Source organism: Lycorma delicatula, chromosome 6 (assembly GCF_047948215.1).
Source record: "Lycorma delicatula isolate Av1 chromosome 6, ASM4794821v1, whole genome shotgun sequence".
In the NCBI taxonomy this organism is placed as follows: domain Eukaryota; kingdom Metazoa; phylum Arthropoda; class Insecta; order Hemiptera; family Fulgoridae; genus Lycorma; species Lycorma delicatula.
The window spans coordinates 165,879,187-165,899,972 of record NC_134460.1 but is presented as its reverse complement, the minus strand read 5'-3'; the positions used below and the strand labels follow the sequence as shown (position 1 = coordinate 165,899,972).

Genomic DNA, 20,786 nt, shown 5'->3' with positions numbered 1-20,786 from the left:
GTGACTACGTCTGTTTTGTAATAGTTTCTCAATTGTTATTTCTTCTAAATTGTTATAGATATCAATTGACAAACTATTAAAACACAGTGAAGGAAAACACTTACGGATAGTGCTATCGAAGAACACATTACTTATCAGTAGACGCGTAGGTAGATGACTGTATTTCTTATCTACGAAACAAATTACCACACGGTTTTGCTTTTTTTGAACACAGTAAGTTTGAAGTGTGCAACTCCTTGCCCATATCCAAGATTCATCACCAGTAATAACATATTTTAGAAAAACAGCAACGGTTTCAATTCGCCCTAGAAGATCGCGTGACACATTTCCACCCTATTGTTTTTCTGTTCAACAGTGAGATTTTTTTGGGATCTTTTTTGCAGAAACATCTTTCACGTCCGATTTGTTTGTCAAAATTTGATGGACTGTGTTGTAAGGTTGAAATTCAATTGTTCAGCAATCATTGTCGTCACTTTTTGTCGTTAACGGGTCTTACAGTGCGTGGATTGTCTGTAAATGATTTCCGGCCATGCTTTAAACCGCCTAAAAACTTGGGGTAGTCACAGAGCATCATCTCTTCATTTCAATTTTTAATTTTGTTAAAGTTTCAGTAACATTCTCATACAGTTTAACGCATAACCTGATCGCACAACGTTGCTTATAACTTTACAGCGTTGCCAATTTGGCTGCCAAAAAAACTAGTCTCATTATTACAGATGTTTTATATCGCTTAACTTTTTTTTTTTAGGGTCAGAATAAGAAGCTTGTTGACCCGGTGTCAAATGAAAAACTAGAAAATAGTAAAAGATCTTTCTGCAAGGTTCCTTTTTGATGGCTATACAATAAGCCAAATAGTTAAAGAAAATATAAAAATATTTACCTCGATAACTCCATATTCGTAACTGATTTCCATAGGATAGAGTCGGTGATGAATTCTACTCTCATCAACAGCTTCTTTTAACGTTCTGTTAAACCACGTGTAACTAGTAATCACCTATTCAATAAAATACAATTAATAACCGAATAAAATTTATTTAATATTTTATAAAATATACGTTAAAGCTAAACCTAGTCGACAGAAATTGTTACGCAATCATCATCAGTAGACTGATGGAAAAGTACATGTGATACGGCCTATGAAACCTGAATTCTGTAAGTCGGCACGCGTTATTTTCCAGAACAGCAAAAATTAACAAAAAAAAAAAATTGATTTTTAGGTTTTAACATCTGTCAAACGAATTCAATAACTAAATTCAAATATTTCCGCTTTTAAAATACCAAAAGCGGATCTTGAAGTACACACGGTGCATTTTTGAAACCGTCACAAGTCAGTAATGTGACTTACTGAATTTTGTTTCTTCAAAGCTTGTTGCGATGAAAGTACCGTAATATTTTTATTATGTTAATCCATTTATACGAGACTTATTTTTTAAATAAAAAATATTAATTACAAGTTTCAGTCGAATTATTTTACACAAATTTTACTACTATTTTTATAAAGTTGGTAATGATAGCCAGATGTCTTCATTTCTTCAAAATTTTTACAATTTTGTGTTTTATTAGAAACTGTGAAAACTAGAAATCTGAGTTTTCCTACTTACGGCGTGGTTTCATAGACTGCATCACATTTACAGGGTTCGGCATATAAACCTGACGATTTTTCAGGGATAATAATAAACTGTGTTTCGTACTATTTAAAATATCTAATTAAAGATCAATTTTTCAATTTATAGAGAATTTATATATATATATATAGAGAGAGAGAAAGAGAGTGAGAGAGAGAGAGAGGGAGAGAGAGAAAAATAAAAAGAGAAAGGGTGACAGAGAGAGAGAGAGAGTGAGAGAGAGAGAGAGAGAGCGAGAGAGAGAGAGAGAGAGAGAGAGAGAGAGAGCGAGAGAGAGAGAGAGAGAGAGAGAGAGAGAGAGAGAGGGAGACAGTGAGAGAGAGAGACTTAGATTTTTTTTATTTGAATATTATGTCATCCAAATATTTTCCATCACTCCTCACACACACTTAACCTTGTACTAAAATTTGACATTGCACGCTCAATCATCGCGATGATTGAGCGTGCGAAATAAACGCTGTGTTACAATAACTGAGTCATTATATTTAAAATAGACTTCAATCACAAACGCTTGTTGTTTACCCGACCATCACATACCGGCTACTGAAACAGCATGAATAGACCTGTCGATGTACAACATTTCCGTCTTCTCATTGACAGTGGTGCCAACATAATAATTACTACAAAATCGTCAGATTTATATGCCGGACGCTATAAAAAACCTATAAAAATTGAAAAACAAATAATTGCTCTTGTTCTAGACAAACCCGATACAAAAAATGTGAATATAGTTTAAAAATATCTAAACAATTTAAACCACTAATCCAGATACCCTTCTTCTTTTTCCTGTTTAGCCTCCGGTAACTACCGTTTAGATAATACTTCAGAGGATGAATGAGGAATTGTTTACATACAATTCAGAAGAGTGAGTAGAAGATACTTTTTTGTGTTTCATTATATACTATTGAGGTTATAATAGTATAATATTATAATATTTCTTAGCGAAATTTTTCTAAGTTAATATACAGGCTCATACAGGCGTGTTTATTGTAGTAAACAAGGACTTGTAATTATTCTCTCGTATTACCGTCGTACTAGTAGAGATTTTTTCTAAGTCCTCAGAGCTGTTTTAATAGGGAATTACATTTCTACTAATATCTCGAGAACTACCCACTCGATTTCCTTCCTACCTGGACATAAATTCGTCCCAAAACCTTCCCTAACCCCCTACCACCACGACCCCCCCCCCAAATATTTTTTGGGGGGCCCCTTCCCCGAGTGGGTACTCGTAGAACTTGGGACGGCCGCCTGAGTACAGTACTATATCATGCGAAGACGCGGTTCACTCCCTATGGATGGGACATCCGCCCAAAGTAGCAGCAGCATGACAAAATCGGCGACGGTCAAGAAAACCGATCTAAAAGGGAAGAAGAGGCTCCGTCAAGGATCTTCCGAGGAGGAAGAAGAGGCACCCGATACAGTGAGCAGTCTAGCATACCGATTGGGTCTGATACTGATATCGTTGAAACAGCATTTAGGCCCAGGTTTGAATAAGTACATTGCGACCCGTGAACAGGATCTAAGGCGAGTATACGAGGGACTGAATGCGCTTTCCGAGCTGTCCTCTCCAGACACAAAGACTTCCCAAGCTACCCAAACGGACCCTATTGCGGGTGACGATTACATGGAGTATATTTTGACCAGCGATTTGAGTGATGAAGAACTCATTGAGCTCCTCCCTAAAAGGTGGCCTAACTCACTTAGGAGCAAGCTAAAGTTGGTTACTGACCTTCCACCTGAAGTCAAAGACATTTGTACTCTTAGAGATTTAAGGAGAGTAGGTGAGCAGGATATAGGTAACAAGCTCGCAGCTGGTGACATCATAAAAGACGAAATAACTCTAATAGGAGACCAAACCGTTGAAGAAAAGAAGAAGAAATTTAAGATACAATATGACTCGGGAGCCCCGGAAAAGGAAACCCTTTCTTGTTTATTGAAGGCGTTCAAAAAGATAGCTATACAGTCACCAAATTCAGCGTACATACTGCCTTCGGGCAGTATGGGAAATTTTGCCAAGAAGATCATATCCTATATCTTCAGAGCAAGGGAAACACCTGTATATGTGTTAACTCTCCAAGGGCACATCGGTAATAATCAAATCCCGATAAAGAAGGCTACTCCACCGGCGGAGCAAAGCCGAACAGTGATTGTTAAGGCGGAAGGAAAAACGTACGCGGAGCTCCTCCGGTCCATGAAGGATGCTGTCACCAGCGAGGAGGCAAATAACGTCATCTCATTGCGAAAGGGCCGTAACGAGGAGCTCCACGTTAGGATACAGGGTGCCGAGAAAGCGGAACAATTTACATCTATCCTGAGGGACAAGGCTGCCGACCTTCACGTTGATATAAAAAGCAGAGCTGGAAGGAGAACTGTTGTGCACATCCGAGATGTCGAGCATGACACAACAGAGCAAGAGGTTATGGCTGCCATTATAAAACGCGTGGGTTCTAGCGAGGAAGTCAAGATAACATCCATGAGGAAAGGTTTTGGCGAGACACAAAATATTACGGTCATGACCTCTTATAGAGCGGCATGCAAACTGGTCGAGGAAAGAATAAGAATCGGATGGATTAGTTGCCAGGCGTACATCCGGGAAGATGAAGACAGGTGCTACCGTTGTTGGGGCACGGGCCATAGAAGGCACGAATGTAAGGGCCCAGATAGGCTCGATTTGTGCTTCAACTGCGGTAGCAGAGGTCACAAGATAGCGGATTGTCTTGAACCTAAGCAATGCCTCGATTGTAAGAGCGGTGAACACAGGACTGGAGCATGGCAATGTAAGAAAAAATTGCATGATTAGGACTATGTTAGCGAATGCCAATAGGAGTATTCTCGCTCACGACTTAATTAGTCGTGTTGTTGCAGACAAGAACGTAGACCTCCTTGTGGTCACCGAACCCAATAAATATGAAGCTGCCAAACTTGGATGGACTGTTGATATGTCGGGAGATGTTGCCATTATGGATGTAAGTCATAGTATACAATGGAATTTCAAGGTTAGAGGTAGTGGCGTGGTGTCTGTTGAAACCGAAACAACTCTATTCGTGGGTGTGTACATTTCGCCCAACATTGCGATCGCGGACTTTACTAACTTCATCGACACTTTACAAGGTGTGATTACCAATTCAACCAAGAGGATCGTAATGTTGGGTGATTTTAACAGCAAAATGGTGGCGGCTGGCAGTCGACACACCAACAGGAGGGGACAGATTCTTGCCGATCTCCTGGAAACTGCCGGCTGCATCTGCATTAATGACGATACGCCCACGTACGTAGCGAGAGGTCATCGGTCGGTGCTTGACCTCACCATCCTGGACTGTAGGTGGAGGAGGAATCAGTACCAGTGGATGGTTCTCTCAGAAGATATAGCGAGCGATCACCGCGCCACTATCTTGGATCTGAAAGACGTAGATTTCAGGCGTGAAGTGCACTCCCCCCCCCCCTCCGAGATTCTCATCAGTACAAATAGAGCAAATCGTCAACAGGACTGCAAGTAGACTGTCTGATAGACATCAACAATCACCTGAGGCTTTATCTAATATAATAAAGCAGGAAATGGACAGAATGGCAGCTAACAATACAAGGAGGCGCTCCGTATATTGGTGGACTGCTGAAATTGAAGCAATGAGACAAGAGCTCCAGTCCCTTAGGAGAAGGAAACAACGTATTCTTAGAAATAACAGAGAAGGGTACCAGGAAACAGCCAATAGATACCTCGAGGCAAGAAGAACGCTCAATAAGGCTATTAAGAGACGTAAAAAGGATTGCTGGATCAGGCTCTGCGAAGAGCTTGACAGCAATCCCTGGAGCCAGGCATATCGTATTGTGACCAAAAAGTTCGGGAGACGTATGCCTATCCTCAATAAGACCAGTGTTGCAAGGGAGGTAGCCAGGTTGTTCCCGCATACAGTGCCTGATATCGTGAGATCCACACCTTGCGACAATAGAAGATTCACCATGGAAGAGCTGCAACTTGCGGCGAGGAGTTTGGCAACCAAAAAGAGCCCTGGCCCGGACAAGATTCCCGCGGCAGTGATCAAGGGGCTGGTTCAGAAGGCTCCCTGGGAGATGCTCGAGATTGCCAGCCATGGCATGGAGAACGGAGACTTCCCCGACTGCTGGAAGGAGGCCAGAGTGGTATTCCTACCTAAAGGCACCTCTTCGGAGGAAGATATAACCTATAGACCCCTGAGCCTCCTTAACATGATGGGGAAGCTAGTAGAAAAGATGCTGGCTCGCCGCATCATCAAAGAACTAGAAGAGGGAGCCGGAATCAGTCCTAACCAGTACGGGTTTATGCGGGGGCGATCCACCGTGCAGGCTATCTGCCGAATTTCGGGATGGGCCGACGAGGTGAAGAGAGGCGCTTGGCGAACCAGGAGAATTCCACTGATGCTATCACTAGACATAAAAAACGCGTTCGGGGCTATCGGTTGGGGTCATATTAATGACGCAATTGCGGCTAGGGGCCTCAGCCCGTACCTGCGTAGGCAAATTGAATGTTACTTGTCCAACAGAGGATGTCTGGTGGAAGCACAGGAAGAAACAGTACATTTTCAAATGCACGGTGGAGTTCCGCAGGGCTCTGTTTTGGGGCCGTTGTTGTGGCTGGTGATTATAGATGAACTCCTTCAGAAGGAGTTTCCTGTCGGCGTTCAGGTGCTGGCTTATTCAGATGACCTTGCAGTCCTCGTAGAGGGTAGGACGGTCTTGGAGGTGCGTGAGAGGGTGTATGCGGCCATCGACACTATACAGGAGTGGTTGAGGTCCAGGGGTCTGCAACTGTCTACGGAAAAATGCCGGTGTATTGCCTTTACGGGTAGAAGAGTGCTAGAACCGTTCAATATTTCCATCAACGGTCATGCTATAGAAGAAGCGAATAACATCAAGTACTTAGGAGTTATCCTCCAGAAAAACGGTAGATTCACCGAGCACATAGTCAATGTATGCAACAAGGCAGAAAGGATGATAAAAAGTCTAAACATCATTATGTCATCGCAGAATGCCCCTCGGGCCTCAAAGCGCCGTTTACTGGCGACCACCGTCGTGTCTTCGCTTATGTATGCCGTTCCGGCCTGGTGGCGCTCTATCGCCATCAGGCGCAACAAAGAGAGACTGGCGAGGACGCACAGGTGTGTGCTCCTAGGTGTTGTGTCCGCATACAGGACAGTGTCCTATGCCGCCCTGTGCGTGTTATCGGGTACACCTCCTATTGACCTAATCGCAAAAAAGAGGGTGGAGAGGGCACAAGGCAAGCCAGAACAAGAGGTCAGGGATGCCGTTTATAATATCTGGCAGGAAAGATGGTCGCAGGAAGCTGTGGGTCGATGGACGAGAACCCTCATCCCCAACATCAAGCCATGGTTGTCGAGAAGATTTGGTGAGGTTGATCATCACCTATCGCAGTTTTTTACAGGACACGGTTCCTTCAATAACTACCTGCACAAAATAGGCAAGAGAGAAGAGCCGATTTGCAACTACTGCAACGAGATAGATGATGCTGAGCACACCTTTTTTGAGTGCAATAGGTGGGACACACTTAGACATAGTAAGGCACTCACAGGTATAACTCCAGAGACAACAATAGACTACATGCTAAGAAGCGAGTCAAACCGGAATAATTTTGCTAGTTTTGTTAGACAAGTTGTTCTACAGAAATACTCCGATGAGAGAAGACAAGGTGTTGGCTAGAATAGGACCGGGTGGACAGCCTTGCCGGTGAGGTCCAGCATGCTGCGGTGCGTCGGCACTGATGAGCCACCAAGGACTCCACGGGTAACAGTCAGGCAAGAGCACACTGAATACTGAAGGGACCCGGTACCGCGTCGCGGCGAAATGGGTCTTGCGTGGTGTATTAGTCTTGCCCTTTTGGGTCCCCAAGGGGCCAATATTGATAAAGAACTCTCAAAAAGAGCTAACCGGTAGGCCGACCTGCCTTGCCGGTATATAGCCGGTAGGTGGGGAGGCCTATTTGAGTTTAAAGACACTCCCCTGGGCGGCGTAATACCAACAAGTCGGTCCGGCTCAGGGGAGCTGAGAGAGAAAAAAAAAAAAAAAAAAAAAAAAAAAAAGGATGAATGAGGATGACATGTATGAGTGTAAATGAAGTCTAGTCTTATACAGTCTCAATTCGACCATTTCTGAGATGTGTGGTTAATTGAATCCCAACCACCAAAGAACACCGGTATCCACGATCTAGCATTCAAATCCATGTAAAAATAACTGGCTTTACTAGGACTTGAACGCTGGAACTCTCGGCTTCCAAATCAGCTGATTTGGGAAGACGCGTTCACCACTAGACCAACCCGGTGGGTTAATCCAGATACCTACCATGACTTATTGGATACACATCTTTTATAGATCAGGTAAGTAAAATTATTGAATTCGGATGCATTTTTAATAAAATTTTTCTTTTATGCGGTTTAAACAGGAAAACTAAATTAATGAAGATGTGTGGAGAACGGTTTCCATTACGCACTTTTAAAGGGTTGTGGCGTATTCCTGCTAGCACCGAAAGGACTTCAACGGACGGTCTGAAGGGCAATTACATCGGGGGCAGAGGTTTTAAAAGCCCAGTTTCCCGCGGTCGGACCCAGAAATGGGTTTGAGAACGCTGGTCCAAGTGGATAGGAATGCCGTACACAAATCCGTCCATAAAATATAACAAAATTTGAAACTTAGACCCGTCATTAAAATAAACCTTTGAAATACGTCCGATTACAGAATCATACAGCAGCAAGGGACACTGTCCAGGCACTGCGATTCGAAGGAAAGATTTGTAATATTCCCGCCAGTTTTGCATTCCTTTTAAAGACTTGCATAAATATAACTTCTTTAATAAATTCATTTTTTTTAATTTTCTATAACAAAAAAAAAAACACGCATGTACAAGAATTCAAGCATTCATACAGAAATAAATATTTTTTTTTTTTTAGTTTAATAAACTTACACTGGCCGCAGCTGTAGTAATTTTAGTGCCGCCAGAAGCTCCAATAACCATTGTTACATTACCATCTTTATCAACAATTATTGTAGGGCTGACCGATGACAATGACATTTTTCCAGGCTCGATAAAATTATTCGGTGACGGTTGTAAGCCGAAATAGTTTACATTACCGGGAACTGAGAAATCATCCATACCGCTGTTAAGTATTATACCGGTGCGTTATGATGTAATGCCGGCTCCAAAACTGAAACAAGTATTAAGAAAAGCGAATATTAATTATTACTCATTACACCGGTTAAAAATCTGCGATTATAAAAAATAATCGTATAATTCGTACCAAATTATTTTTTTGTAGAAATCGACAACTATTTGTTATAACACGGAGGATATATTGCAGCTGATGGATGGACATAGAATATATAAGAGTGCTAGTGATGGAGAAAATAAAAGGAACTATGGAGAATTAAGAAATATTATAAACGGGAAGTGCAAATTAGCGAAAGAAGAGTGGATTAAAGAAAAGTGTTCAGAAGTGGAAAGAGAAATGAACATTGGAAAAATAGACGGAGCATACAGGAAAGTTAAGGAAAATTTTCTGAAAATGATAGAGACAGACATACAGTGTGAAACAGAGGAAGAGAGAGAAAAAGACTGACAGACAGAATGAGAGAGTGAGACAGACAAGAGAGACATTGGAAGGGGAGAAAGAGTGAGAGAGAGAGGGTGTGAGACAGAAAAGTTGAAGAGAGAGAGAGAGACAGACAGAGTCACACAGAGAGAGAGAGAGAGAGAGAGAGAGAGAGAGAGAGAGAGAGAGAGAGAGAAAGAGAAAGACTGACAGAATGAGAGAGACAGACATACATACAGTGTGAGACAGAGGGAGAGAGAGAGAAAAAGACTGACAGAATGAGAGAGTGAGAAAGACAAGACGAAGGACAGAGGAAGGCGAAAAAGAGTGAGAGAGAATGAGGGTGTGAGAAACAGAAAGGTTGGAGAGCTTGGAGAGAGGGAGACAGAAATTAAGACAGAGGGGAGAGAGACAGACAGTGTGAGAGAGCAGAGAGAGATGGACAGACATACAGATGGATACACTGAGAGGTGAATGTGAGTCACAGAGAGAGAGAGAAAGAGAAAGACTGACAGAATGAGAGAGTGAGAAAGACAAGAGAGACAGAGGAAGAGAGAAAGAGACGGATGACAGTCTGAGAGAGCGAGAGAAAATTTTAGGGTAAATAAATTAGAATCTAATAATGTGTTTAACAAAGATGGTACACAGATTTATAATACAAAAGATAAAGTCGATAGGTGGGTGGAATATATTGAAGAGCTATACGGAGGAAATGAATTAGAAAATGGTGTTATAGAGGAAGAAGAGGAAGTTGAGGAGGATGAAATGGGAGAAACAATACTGAGATCTAAATTTAAGACAGCATTAAAAGATTTAAATAGCAGAAAGGCTCCTGGAATAGAAAGAATACCTGTTAAATTACTGCCCAGTGCAGGTGAGGAAGCGATTGATAGATTATACAAACTGGTGTGTAATAATTACAAAAAAAAGGGGAAGTTCCGTCAGACTCCAAAAAACGTGTTATCATACCAAAGAATGTAGGAGTAGATAAATGTGAAGAATTACAGAACAATTAGCTTAACTAGTCAAGCATAAAAAATCTTAACTAGAATTTTGTACAGAAAAATTGAGAGGAGAGTGGAAGAAATGTTAGGAGAAGACAGATTTGATTTCAGGAAAAGTATAGGGACAAGGGAAACAATTTTTATCGCTCAGATTAATAGTAGAAGAAAGATTAAAGAAAAACAAACCAACATACTTGGCATTTATATACCTGGAAAAGGTGTTCGATAACGTAGACTGGAATAAAATGTTCAGCATTTTAAAAAAATTAGGGTTCAAATACAGAGATACAAATACTTACAGGAACAGTAATAATTGAAGAACATTAAGAAAGAAGCCGTAAAAGAAAGGGAGTCCGATAAGGATGTTCCCTATCCCCGTTACTTTTTAATCTTTACATGGAAATAGCAGTTAATGATATTAAAGAACAATTTAGATCAGGAGTAACAATACAAGGTGAAAAGGTAGAGATGCTACGATTTGCCGATGATATAGTAATTCTAGCCGAGAGTAAAAAGGATTTAGAAGAAAAAATGAACGGCATTGATGAAGTCCTACGCAAGAAAATTAACAAGAACAAAACGAAAATAATAATATGTAGTAGAAATAACGAAGATGGATCACTGAATGTAAAATTAGTTAAAGAAAATATAATGGTGGTAGAAGAATTTTGTTATTTGGGAAGTAGAATTACTAAAGATGGACGAAGCAGGAGCGATATAACATCTCGAATAGCACAGACGAATCATAAATATAATTTTTTTACATCAAAAATTAATTTAAATGTCAGGAAAACATTTTTGAAAGTATACGTTAGAAGCGAACCTTTATATGAAAGTGAAACTTGGACAATCGGAAAAGAAACCGGAAAAGAAAAGATTAGAAGCTTTTGAAATGTGGTACTATAGGAGAATGTTAAAAATCAGACGTGTGGATAAAGTGACAAATGAAGAAGTGTTGCGGCAATCGATGAAGAAAGAAGCATTTAAAAAAATATAGTTAAAAGAAGAGACACACTTATATGCCACATACTAAGGCATCCTGGAATTGTCGCTTTAATATTGGACGGACAGGTAAAAAGGGAAAATTGTGCATGCCGGCAACATTTGAATATGTAAAACAAATTGTTAGGGGGGTATACCGAAATGAAACGACTAACACTAGATAGGGAATCTTTGAGAGCCGCATCAAACCAGTCAAATGACTGAAGACAAAAAAAAAATTGTTATAAATACCGTACATCTCTACTAATCTTCTTTCGATTCAATCTAAATCATCGGCTAGCAGGTAACCATGTTAATCTATCACAAGCCATCTGTTCACTGCTAATTCCAGCAGCTTTGGCGACTTAGATTAAAACTTGTAGTCAGGGGCTTCCTCCAATTAATCATCTAGTATTATTCAACTAGAATATTAACCGTAAAATCATTTGACTCAAACTAATCCCTTAAGTGAGAGTTTGCCTTCTACTTTTTAAGAACAATCTGCGTTCTTCTACTCTCTGAAGTAATTTGTCATTTATTAATTTTTCTGTCTGATTTATCGGCAGTAATTTGTCAAATACTTAACCGGAGTACTTGTTTGATAATTACATAGTTACCGCAAAATGTTGTAACATTACAAATCTTAACGCGGTATTTTCATACCAGATAGGTTTTGACGGCTTAGCATCTTTTGTTCAGCCCAATGTACATGTTATTCCTATAAAAACTAAAGGACGATCAAAGTATGAAAAAAATCTTTTGCTAAATGAGAGATGAGAAATGTTTAACAAATTTTTTTAAAGTAAAGATTATTGCAGTAACAACTGTCAGCTTCTTATAAGGCAAAGCAAAGTTTTTAAAAATTGGCTGAAGATCAAATGAAAAAATTTCACCAAGAATGGATTCTTATGCAGAATTTAAATAGTTAACAATTTCTGCAATTTTCTTCTGAAGTATGAGGTCTGTAAATAAAGTAATGAGACTATTTTTTTTTTTTGGGCAGCCAAATTGGCAACACTGTAAAATTACTAGTAAACATATGGTTATATGAACAGCGGATTTATATTAGTTATTAATATTTTTAGTCGCCACATGAGACGTAAACTTTTTGTATACATTTTTTACAAAAATGAGCGATACTAATTATGAGCAGCATTGCACAATCAAGTTTTGTGTGTTAAACTCGGTAAGAATATGACCAAAACGTTTTCATAATTGAAAATGACGACGCTCTGTCACAAGTCAAAGTTTTTAGGTGGTTTAAAGCATTTTCAAACGATCAGGAATCAGTTGCGAACAATCCACGCTCTGGATGACCAAATCAAAACCAACCTAATTTGTTTCTTTGATAGTAACGGCATTGTCCATAAGGAGTATTTGCCTACAGGTTAACTTTCTTTTTCTTTATCCTGTTTAGTCTCCAGTAATTACAGACGACCAGAAATCAGTTGGGAACGACATACACTCCGGGTGACCAAATCAAAACCAACCTAATTTGTTTCTTTGATAGTAACGGCATTGTTCATAAGGAGTATTTGCCTACAGGTTAACTTTCTTTTTCTTTATCCTGTTTAGCCTCCAGTAATTACAGACGACCAGAAATCAGTTGGGAACGACATACACTCCGGGTGACCAAATCAAAACCAACCTAATTTGTTTCTTTGATAGTAACAGCGCTGTCCATAAGCAGTATTTGCCTACAGGATAGGCTTTCTTTTTCCTGTTTAGCCTCCAGTAATTACCATTCAGAAAATACTTCAGAGGATGATATGTATGAGTGTAAATGAAGTGTAGTCTTGTATATTCTCAGTTCGACTGTTCCTGAGATGTGTGGTTAATTGAAACACAACCGTGAAAGAACACCGGTATCAACGATACGTGTGAAAAAAAACTACCGACTTTACTAGGACTTGAAAGCTGGGACTGTCGTCTTCCAAATTGGCTGATTTGGGAAGACGTATAGACTAACCTGATGGGTTACCTACAGGACAGACTGTAAATGAATATGTTTTTCTGAGAAATTCTTTAAAAGAGTTGCCCGCCTGAGACTGCCATCAAAGATATCTGGGTGCTGCATCATGACAATGCGCCTTATTGCACTGCATTATCAATCAATTAATGAGTTTTTGGCAAAGAAAAAACCATCCCTATAGTTCCTCAACCACCTTATTCGCCTAACTTGAGTCCTTGCGACTTTTCCCCTGTTTCCGACTTTAAAAAAAACACCTCAAAGGACACCGTTTCGAAAAAGTAGAATATATATTTTAAAAAATGTAACCGACCGGTTGAAGGATATTTCCATTTCTGAATTCGAACACCGTTATGAAGGTTGGGAAAACCGTTTGAAGCGTTGCCGTGGCTTCTGAAGGAACTATTTCAAATCGGATTGTAAATAAAAACGTTTTCTGAACCGGTCTCATTACTTTATTTCTAAACGTCGTATATACTGACATCAGTGCCGATAGTATACAGTATAGTATAATAGTAGTTATAACTTCAATACTAAACTGATAAATGACAATATTTTTATTGCCCGTAAGGTGAAATTTTTGGAATCTTGTGTTTTAGCCACACCCCCCTCCATTGCTTAGAAAATCACAAATTTTGGAGTAAAATCTCAATTTAACATAATTTAGATATACGCTTCTTTAACATGTTGTAGCTTTATTAGAAGATATTAATTACATAATCTTATGAAAATGATGCCTTTAGCAAGGCGTCAAATAACCGATTACAAAATGAAACTTACTAAAGATTAATGGTGCTAGTAACAGAAACTGCATCTCCATCTGGTGATATAACTGAGATATGAGCAGTTCCATGATCTTCTTGGTTATAAAATACAGCTCCATACGTACGATCATCTCTTATTTGTTTACGTATATAATCGGCATACTCTTTCGACGTTAACTCATTTACGAACTGAAATATTTAAATTCTATTATAAAACAAACAAAATAAAAAATAAATAATAATTAATTTGCAATACACTAGGCAACAATTTATTGTTAACATGAATAATTCCCATTGATCTAATACTTTTGACAGTCGCTTTAAACACAGGTTCAGTTCCAATTAAATCTACAGTGACAAATTCCTGATACCAAAGAAGGCAGGAGCAGATAAATCAGAAGATTAAACAGAACAATTAGTTTAACTAGTCACGCATCAAAAATCTTAACTAGAATTCTGTACGGAAGAATCGAGAGGAAAGTGGAAGAAGTGTTACGAGAAGACAGATTTGGTTTCAAGAAAAGTATAGGGACAAAGGAAGCAATTTTCTTTAGCACTCAGATTAATAGTAGAAGGAAGAATAAAGAAAAACAAACCGACATACTTGGCGTTTATAGACCTAGAAAAGGCATTCGATAACGTAGACTTGAATAAAATGTTCAGCATTTTAAAAAAAATAGGGTTCAAATACAGAGATAGAAGAACAATTGCTAACATGTACAGGAACCAAACAGCAAAAATAACAATTGAAGAACATAAGAAAGAAGCCCTAATAAGAAAGGGAGTCCGACAAGGATGTTCCCTATCTCCGTTACTTTTTAATCTTTACATGGAACTAACAGTTAATGATGTAAAGGAACAATTTAGATTCGGAGTAACAGTACAACGTGAAAAGATAAAGATGCTACGATTTGCTGATGACATCGTAATTCTAGCTGAGAATAAAAAGGATTTAGAAGGAACAATGAAGTCCTACGCAAGAAAATAAAATAAGAATAAGACGAAAGTAATGAAATGTAGTAGAAATAACAAAAAATGGACCACTGAAAGTAAAAACAGGAAGAGAAAAGATTACAGAGGTAGAAGAATTTTGTTATTTGAGAAGTAGAATTAATAAAAATGGACGAAACAGGAGCGATATAAAATGACGAATAGCACAAGCGAATCAGAAGTATAATTCCTTTACATCAAAAATTAATTTAAATGTCAGGAAAACATTTTTGAAAGTGAAAGTGAAAGTTTTTTAAAGCGTAGCTTTATATGGAAGTTTCACTTGGCGATTGAAGTATCTGAGAAGAAAATATTAGAAGCTTTTGAAATGTGGTGCTATAGGAAAATGTTAAAAATATGACGGGTGGATAAAGTGACAAATTAAAAGGTGTTGCAGTAAATCGATGAAGAAAGAAGCATTTGGAAAAATATAATTAAAAGAAGAGGCCATATATTAAGCCATCCTGGAATAGTCGCTTTAATATTAGACGGTCAAGTAAAAGGAAAAAATTGCGCATGCCGGCAAAAATTGGAATATGTAAAACAAATTGTTAGGGGGGGTTATACCGCAATGAAACGACTAGTACTAGATATGGAATCTTGGAGAGCTGCATCAAACCAGAGCTGCATTCAAATGAATGAAGTATATATATATATATATATATATTTATATATATAAAAAAAAAATATATATATATATTTATATATATATAAATATATCTTATATATAACCGATGATGTGGATTCCGACGAAAGTGCTTTTGGAATAAAAAAAATAAGGTGTTATTTAATTTATTTTGTAATTATATATATATATATATATATATACGCCTTTGAAGGTTTTTGGGTCTGAGGGATATGAAACGTTCATGGTACCCATTACAATAGGTAGTTTTCATATGAAATCTACCTAAAAAAAATTTTCACATTAGAAGGAAAGGAGGTAAAAGAGAAAGAGAGAGAAATGAATCTCTGGTAAGGTTAGATCAACATTCGTTACGATGATAAAACTTTCAAATCGTTAAGTTCTCTTTACATTTGATCAATGATTATTAACATACATAATAAATGTCACACACACACACACACACACACACACACACACCGGTAAAACCACTTTTATTTTAGGGTTTTTCTTATGATTAGAACTCTAAAATTATTCAATTTTAATGAACAAAATACAGTTTCAATATTATCTATCAAATCGTTCACAGCAACTGAAAGAAAACTGTAAGGATAGTTAAGCGTTCAATCCGTAATAAAAAAATTACTATACAACAAAATAACTGGATTTGAATCGGTTACAAGCAATTTAAAAATCTTACCGATGTAATATTGACAAAATCCGGATCGCCGAGTTCTGTTCTACGAGCGAAAGCATATTTAAAGGCTTCAACCATCCTATGTGTAGTTAATATCGTAGAATTAATGTTAGAAACGCTGGAAGCATCAATTTTATATCCGTCAAGTATATTTAAAAAAAAAACTAATAAAACTCCGCTGCCAGGAGGTGGAGATGCGTACACGGTCTGTTCTCCATGTACAGTTGTTCGGGTCGGTTCTCTCCATTTCGGCCTGAAAATAAAAAAAAAACAAAACAAGTCATATATAATTGTACTGAAATATATAACCATCTATAGTAATGATACCAAAGAAAGCAGGGGCAGATAAATGTGAAGAATACAGAACAATTAGTTTAACTAGTCATGCATCAAAAATCATAACTAGAATTCTATACAGAAGAATTGAGAGGAGAGTGGAGGAAGTGTTAGGAAAAGACCGATTTGGTTTCAGGAAAAGTATAGGGACAAGGGAAGCAATTTTAGGCCTCAGATTAATAGTAGAAGGAAGATTAAAGAAAAACAAACCGACATGCTTGGGGTTTATAGACCTAGAAACTGGCTACCCTTTTTACTCCGGGTAAATTATGCCTTTTTGAAATTCTGGAAAAGTCAATTAAAGGGCAAATACAATTGTTTCTTATGGTTTATGAGCTGGGAAATTGAAAAAAAAAATAGGTCCCAGAACGGTATCTCTCTTAATTTCTAAGATATCCCATGTAAAACTACAAAATAGCGTGAATATATATATATATATATATATATATATATATATATATATATATATATATATATATATATATATATATATATATGTACAGAGTGATTCAGAACGATAGGGCAATACTTTGACAACTCATTCTAGAGACTAAAAATAAGAAAATTCATATAAATATAAATCCATATTTTAATAGGTCCCAGTTCTGGGACCTATTTTTTCAATTTCCCAGCTCAAAAACAATAAGAAACAATTGAATTTGTCCCTTAATTGACCTTCCCAGAATTTCAAAAAGCCTTAATTTACCCGGAGGAACTAAAACTCGGGCGAAATCTTTCACCCTGTATAACTCGCTAACGAAACGTTTTTTTTCGGAACTATATTTATATTAACTTTTTTCTTATTTTTAGCCTTTAGAATGAGTTGTCAAAGTATTGCCCTATCGTTCTGAATCACCCAATACGTGTATATATATATATTCACGCTGGGGAATACCAAGGGGTATTTAGGCCATGGAGAGGTTGCCCGGAGCAAATAATATCCCTAAATTTATGATGGACTTATATAAAAGACGGAAAAAACAACTAATAATCACCTTTGTCGACTTTAAAAGGGCCTATGATTGTATACACCGACCATCCATGCTGAATATTCTGAGAAACCTGGGCCTTCACCCTAAACTCGTAAACATGATAAAATTAACTTTAACCAATACCCAGTCCAGAGTGAAATTCAGAGCTGAACTGTCTCAACCCTTCTACATAAAAACTGGATTGAGGCAAGGAGACGGCCTCTCACCATTCCTTTTTAACTGCGCCCTCGAATTTGTCATGAGAAAATGGTATGAAATAAATCCCAAAAATATAAAAATGAGTACTAAGAAAAACTCCATCACACTAAATCGCCTAGGATTTGCAGATGACCTCGCTCTTTTAGCAAACAATATTCAAGAAGCCAAAACACAAATCATGAGCCTTCAAAACCTAGCACAAAAGATAGGGCTTTATATCTCTTTCGAAAAAACTGAACTAATGGCCATAGATCCTATGGTAATAGAGCGCATTACGGTAAACGATCAGAAAATTAAAATAGTAAAACAATTTAAATATCTAGGGGAAATAATAACTTATAATTTAAATGAAAAAGTGACATGGCAAAACAGGACAAATAAAATGATTAAATCCCAAAAATTAACTCGGTCAACATATAACAAAAAATGCCTTTCTGCTAAAACAAAACTTTATAAAATAACATTATAAAACTGTAGTACAGCCAGAAGTCACCTACGGAAGCGAGACCCTTTTCAAAATCACTCAGAAAAACCGAATTGAAAAAATTCTGAAAATAGAGAGGAGAATTGTCAGAACGTGTATCAATAAAAAACACCAAAAAGACGGCCGATGGTGGATTGTGCCAAATGAGGTGGTGTATCGAGAAATAGAGACTGTTACTGATACTATGCGGAAAAAAAGAATCTCTTTCTTCGGTCATCTCATAAGGACACAAGGAAACAAGACTGTCAAGAAATATCATTGAAAAGCTCTGGTTCCAAAAGCTAGAAGTAGGATGGATCAAAGAAATTAGAGAAGATATGAAAGAATTGGGAATTTCCCTGACCGACCTACAGAATAAAACTGGAAAAATTACAAAGCTAAAAGATATAAGCATTAGATTTAAACAAAAGACAGACAAACGACAAAATACAACGAAGAGGGTGTTTACGGATGAAGAAAAGAAAGCAAGATCTGAACGGATGAAGAAATACTGGGCAGCTCGGAAGAGTAAAATAACACGCTTTTCTCAGAAAAGATCCAACTAAAATTGACTTAAGTGGTCCCATGTTGGCCGTAAAAGCATAATAATAATAATATATATATATACAGAGTGTCCCATATAAAACGCAACCCAACCTTATATTGGTAGGTATTGAAATAATAAAAAGGCATGTGTAAATGTAAATGTAATTTTTATTATTACCTTACATTTAGAGTAAATGTTGGAAGTGGCCGCCATCTTCTTGAATACAAGCTTCGATTCTTTTTACAGCGTTTCTTGCAACGTTTTTCAAAGTATGTGGTTGGATATTTAATACAGCTTGTTCAATATTGATTTTCAATCGTTCAAGTGTTCGTTGTTTTGTTGCTGTAGGCTTTTTCTTTGAGGTAACCCCGTAGAAAAAAATCCGCCGCAGTCCAATCTGGAGATCTTAGTCGCCACAAGATCTCGACCAATAACACGATTACCAAAGAATTCCTCGACGAAATCAGAAGTTGAACCTGCGTAGTGCCGTCATGTTTCAGCCGGCAGTGTCTGTCTTCCTCTTCCAAAAGTGCGATGAACTTAAATAAAATATCCTGATATCATTTTTCATTAATGGTGTACTCGAAAAAAATAAGACCGATAATTTTCTTCCGCGATATCGCTTACCACACGCCCGACTTCTGCGGGTGTAATTGATTTTCGTGATAAACGTGGGGATTTTCAGCTCTCCAAATTGTACTGTTTTGGCTGTTTACGCAACCATCCGAATGAAACCGTGCTTCATCTGTGAAAAATAACGAATCCATAACATTAATTCCCTCACGCAGAAATCGACGGAACCGTTGACAATATTGTAGCCGTTTTTCTTTGTCGGGCTCAAGAAATCGATGAACCGTTTGAACGCGATAAGGTCGTAATTGTAATCGTTTGGTCGCCCGATGAACAGTCGATTTAGACAAATTAATTTCAGCAGACAAACGTCTGATCGATTTATTTGGCGATTCGAGTAATCGATCTTTCATTTCAGCGACTGTATTTGTATTCAACACCGACGCAGATCTTTTGTGTACCTTGTTATTAACAGAACCGGTCTTTCTAAATTTTCCGACTAACCTTAATACTGATGTTTTGTTTGGAACTGGTTTATCTGGGTACTTTTGGCGAAACAAATCTTGCACTGCGACCGCTGATTTCGTACTGAAGTACAACTCGACAATGAAAACACGTTCATCTAGCGAAAATACCAATACCAAGATTTAAAGGCAAAGATTTCTTGAGTCCGACAAAGAAAAACGGCTACAATATTGTCAACGGTTCCGTCGATTTCTGCGTGAGGGAATTATGGTTATGGATTCGTTATTTTTCACAGATGAAGCACAGTTTCATTTGGATGGCTACGTAAAAAGCTAAAAACAGTAGAATTTGGAGCGCTGAAAATCGCCACGTTTATCACGAAAAATAATTACACCCGCAGAAGTCGAGCGTGTGGTGCACGATTTCGCGGAAGAAAATAATCGGTCCTATTTTTTTCTAGTATACCATTAATGCAGAACGATATCAGGATATTTTATTTGGGTTCATAGCACTCTTGGAAGACGAAGACAGAAATTGCCGGCTATAACATGACGGTGCGACATCGCACTACGCAGGTTCAAATTCTGATTTCGTCGAGGAATTCTTTGGTAATCGTGTTATCGGTCGAGGCTTGTGGCCACCAAGATATCCAAATTTGACTGCGGCGGATTTTTTTCTACGGGGTTACCTCAAAGAAAAAAGCCTACAGCAACAAACCACGAACACTTGAACGATTGAAAGTCAATATTGAACAAGCTGTATTAAATATCCAGCCACAAACTTTGAAAAAAATTGCAAGAAATGCTGTAAAAATAATTGAAGCTTGTATTCAAGAAGATGGCGGCCACTTCCTAAATTTACTCTAAATGGACGGTAATAATAAAAATTACATTTCCATTTACAAATGCCTTTTTATTATTTCAATACCTACCAATATAAGGTTGGGTTGCGTTTTATAGGGGACACCCTGTATTTGTAATCGATTA

At 37.9% G+C, this 20,786-nt stretch overlaps 1 pseudogene; it reads right to left on the bottom strand.

The window, feature by feature from the left end:
• Nucleotides 1-20,786, bottom strand: part of LOC142326975 (glutathione hydrolase 1 proenzyme-like) — a 73,278-nt pseudogene that overhangs the window by 52,123 nt on the left and 369 nt on the right.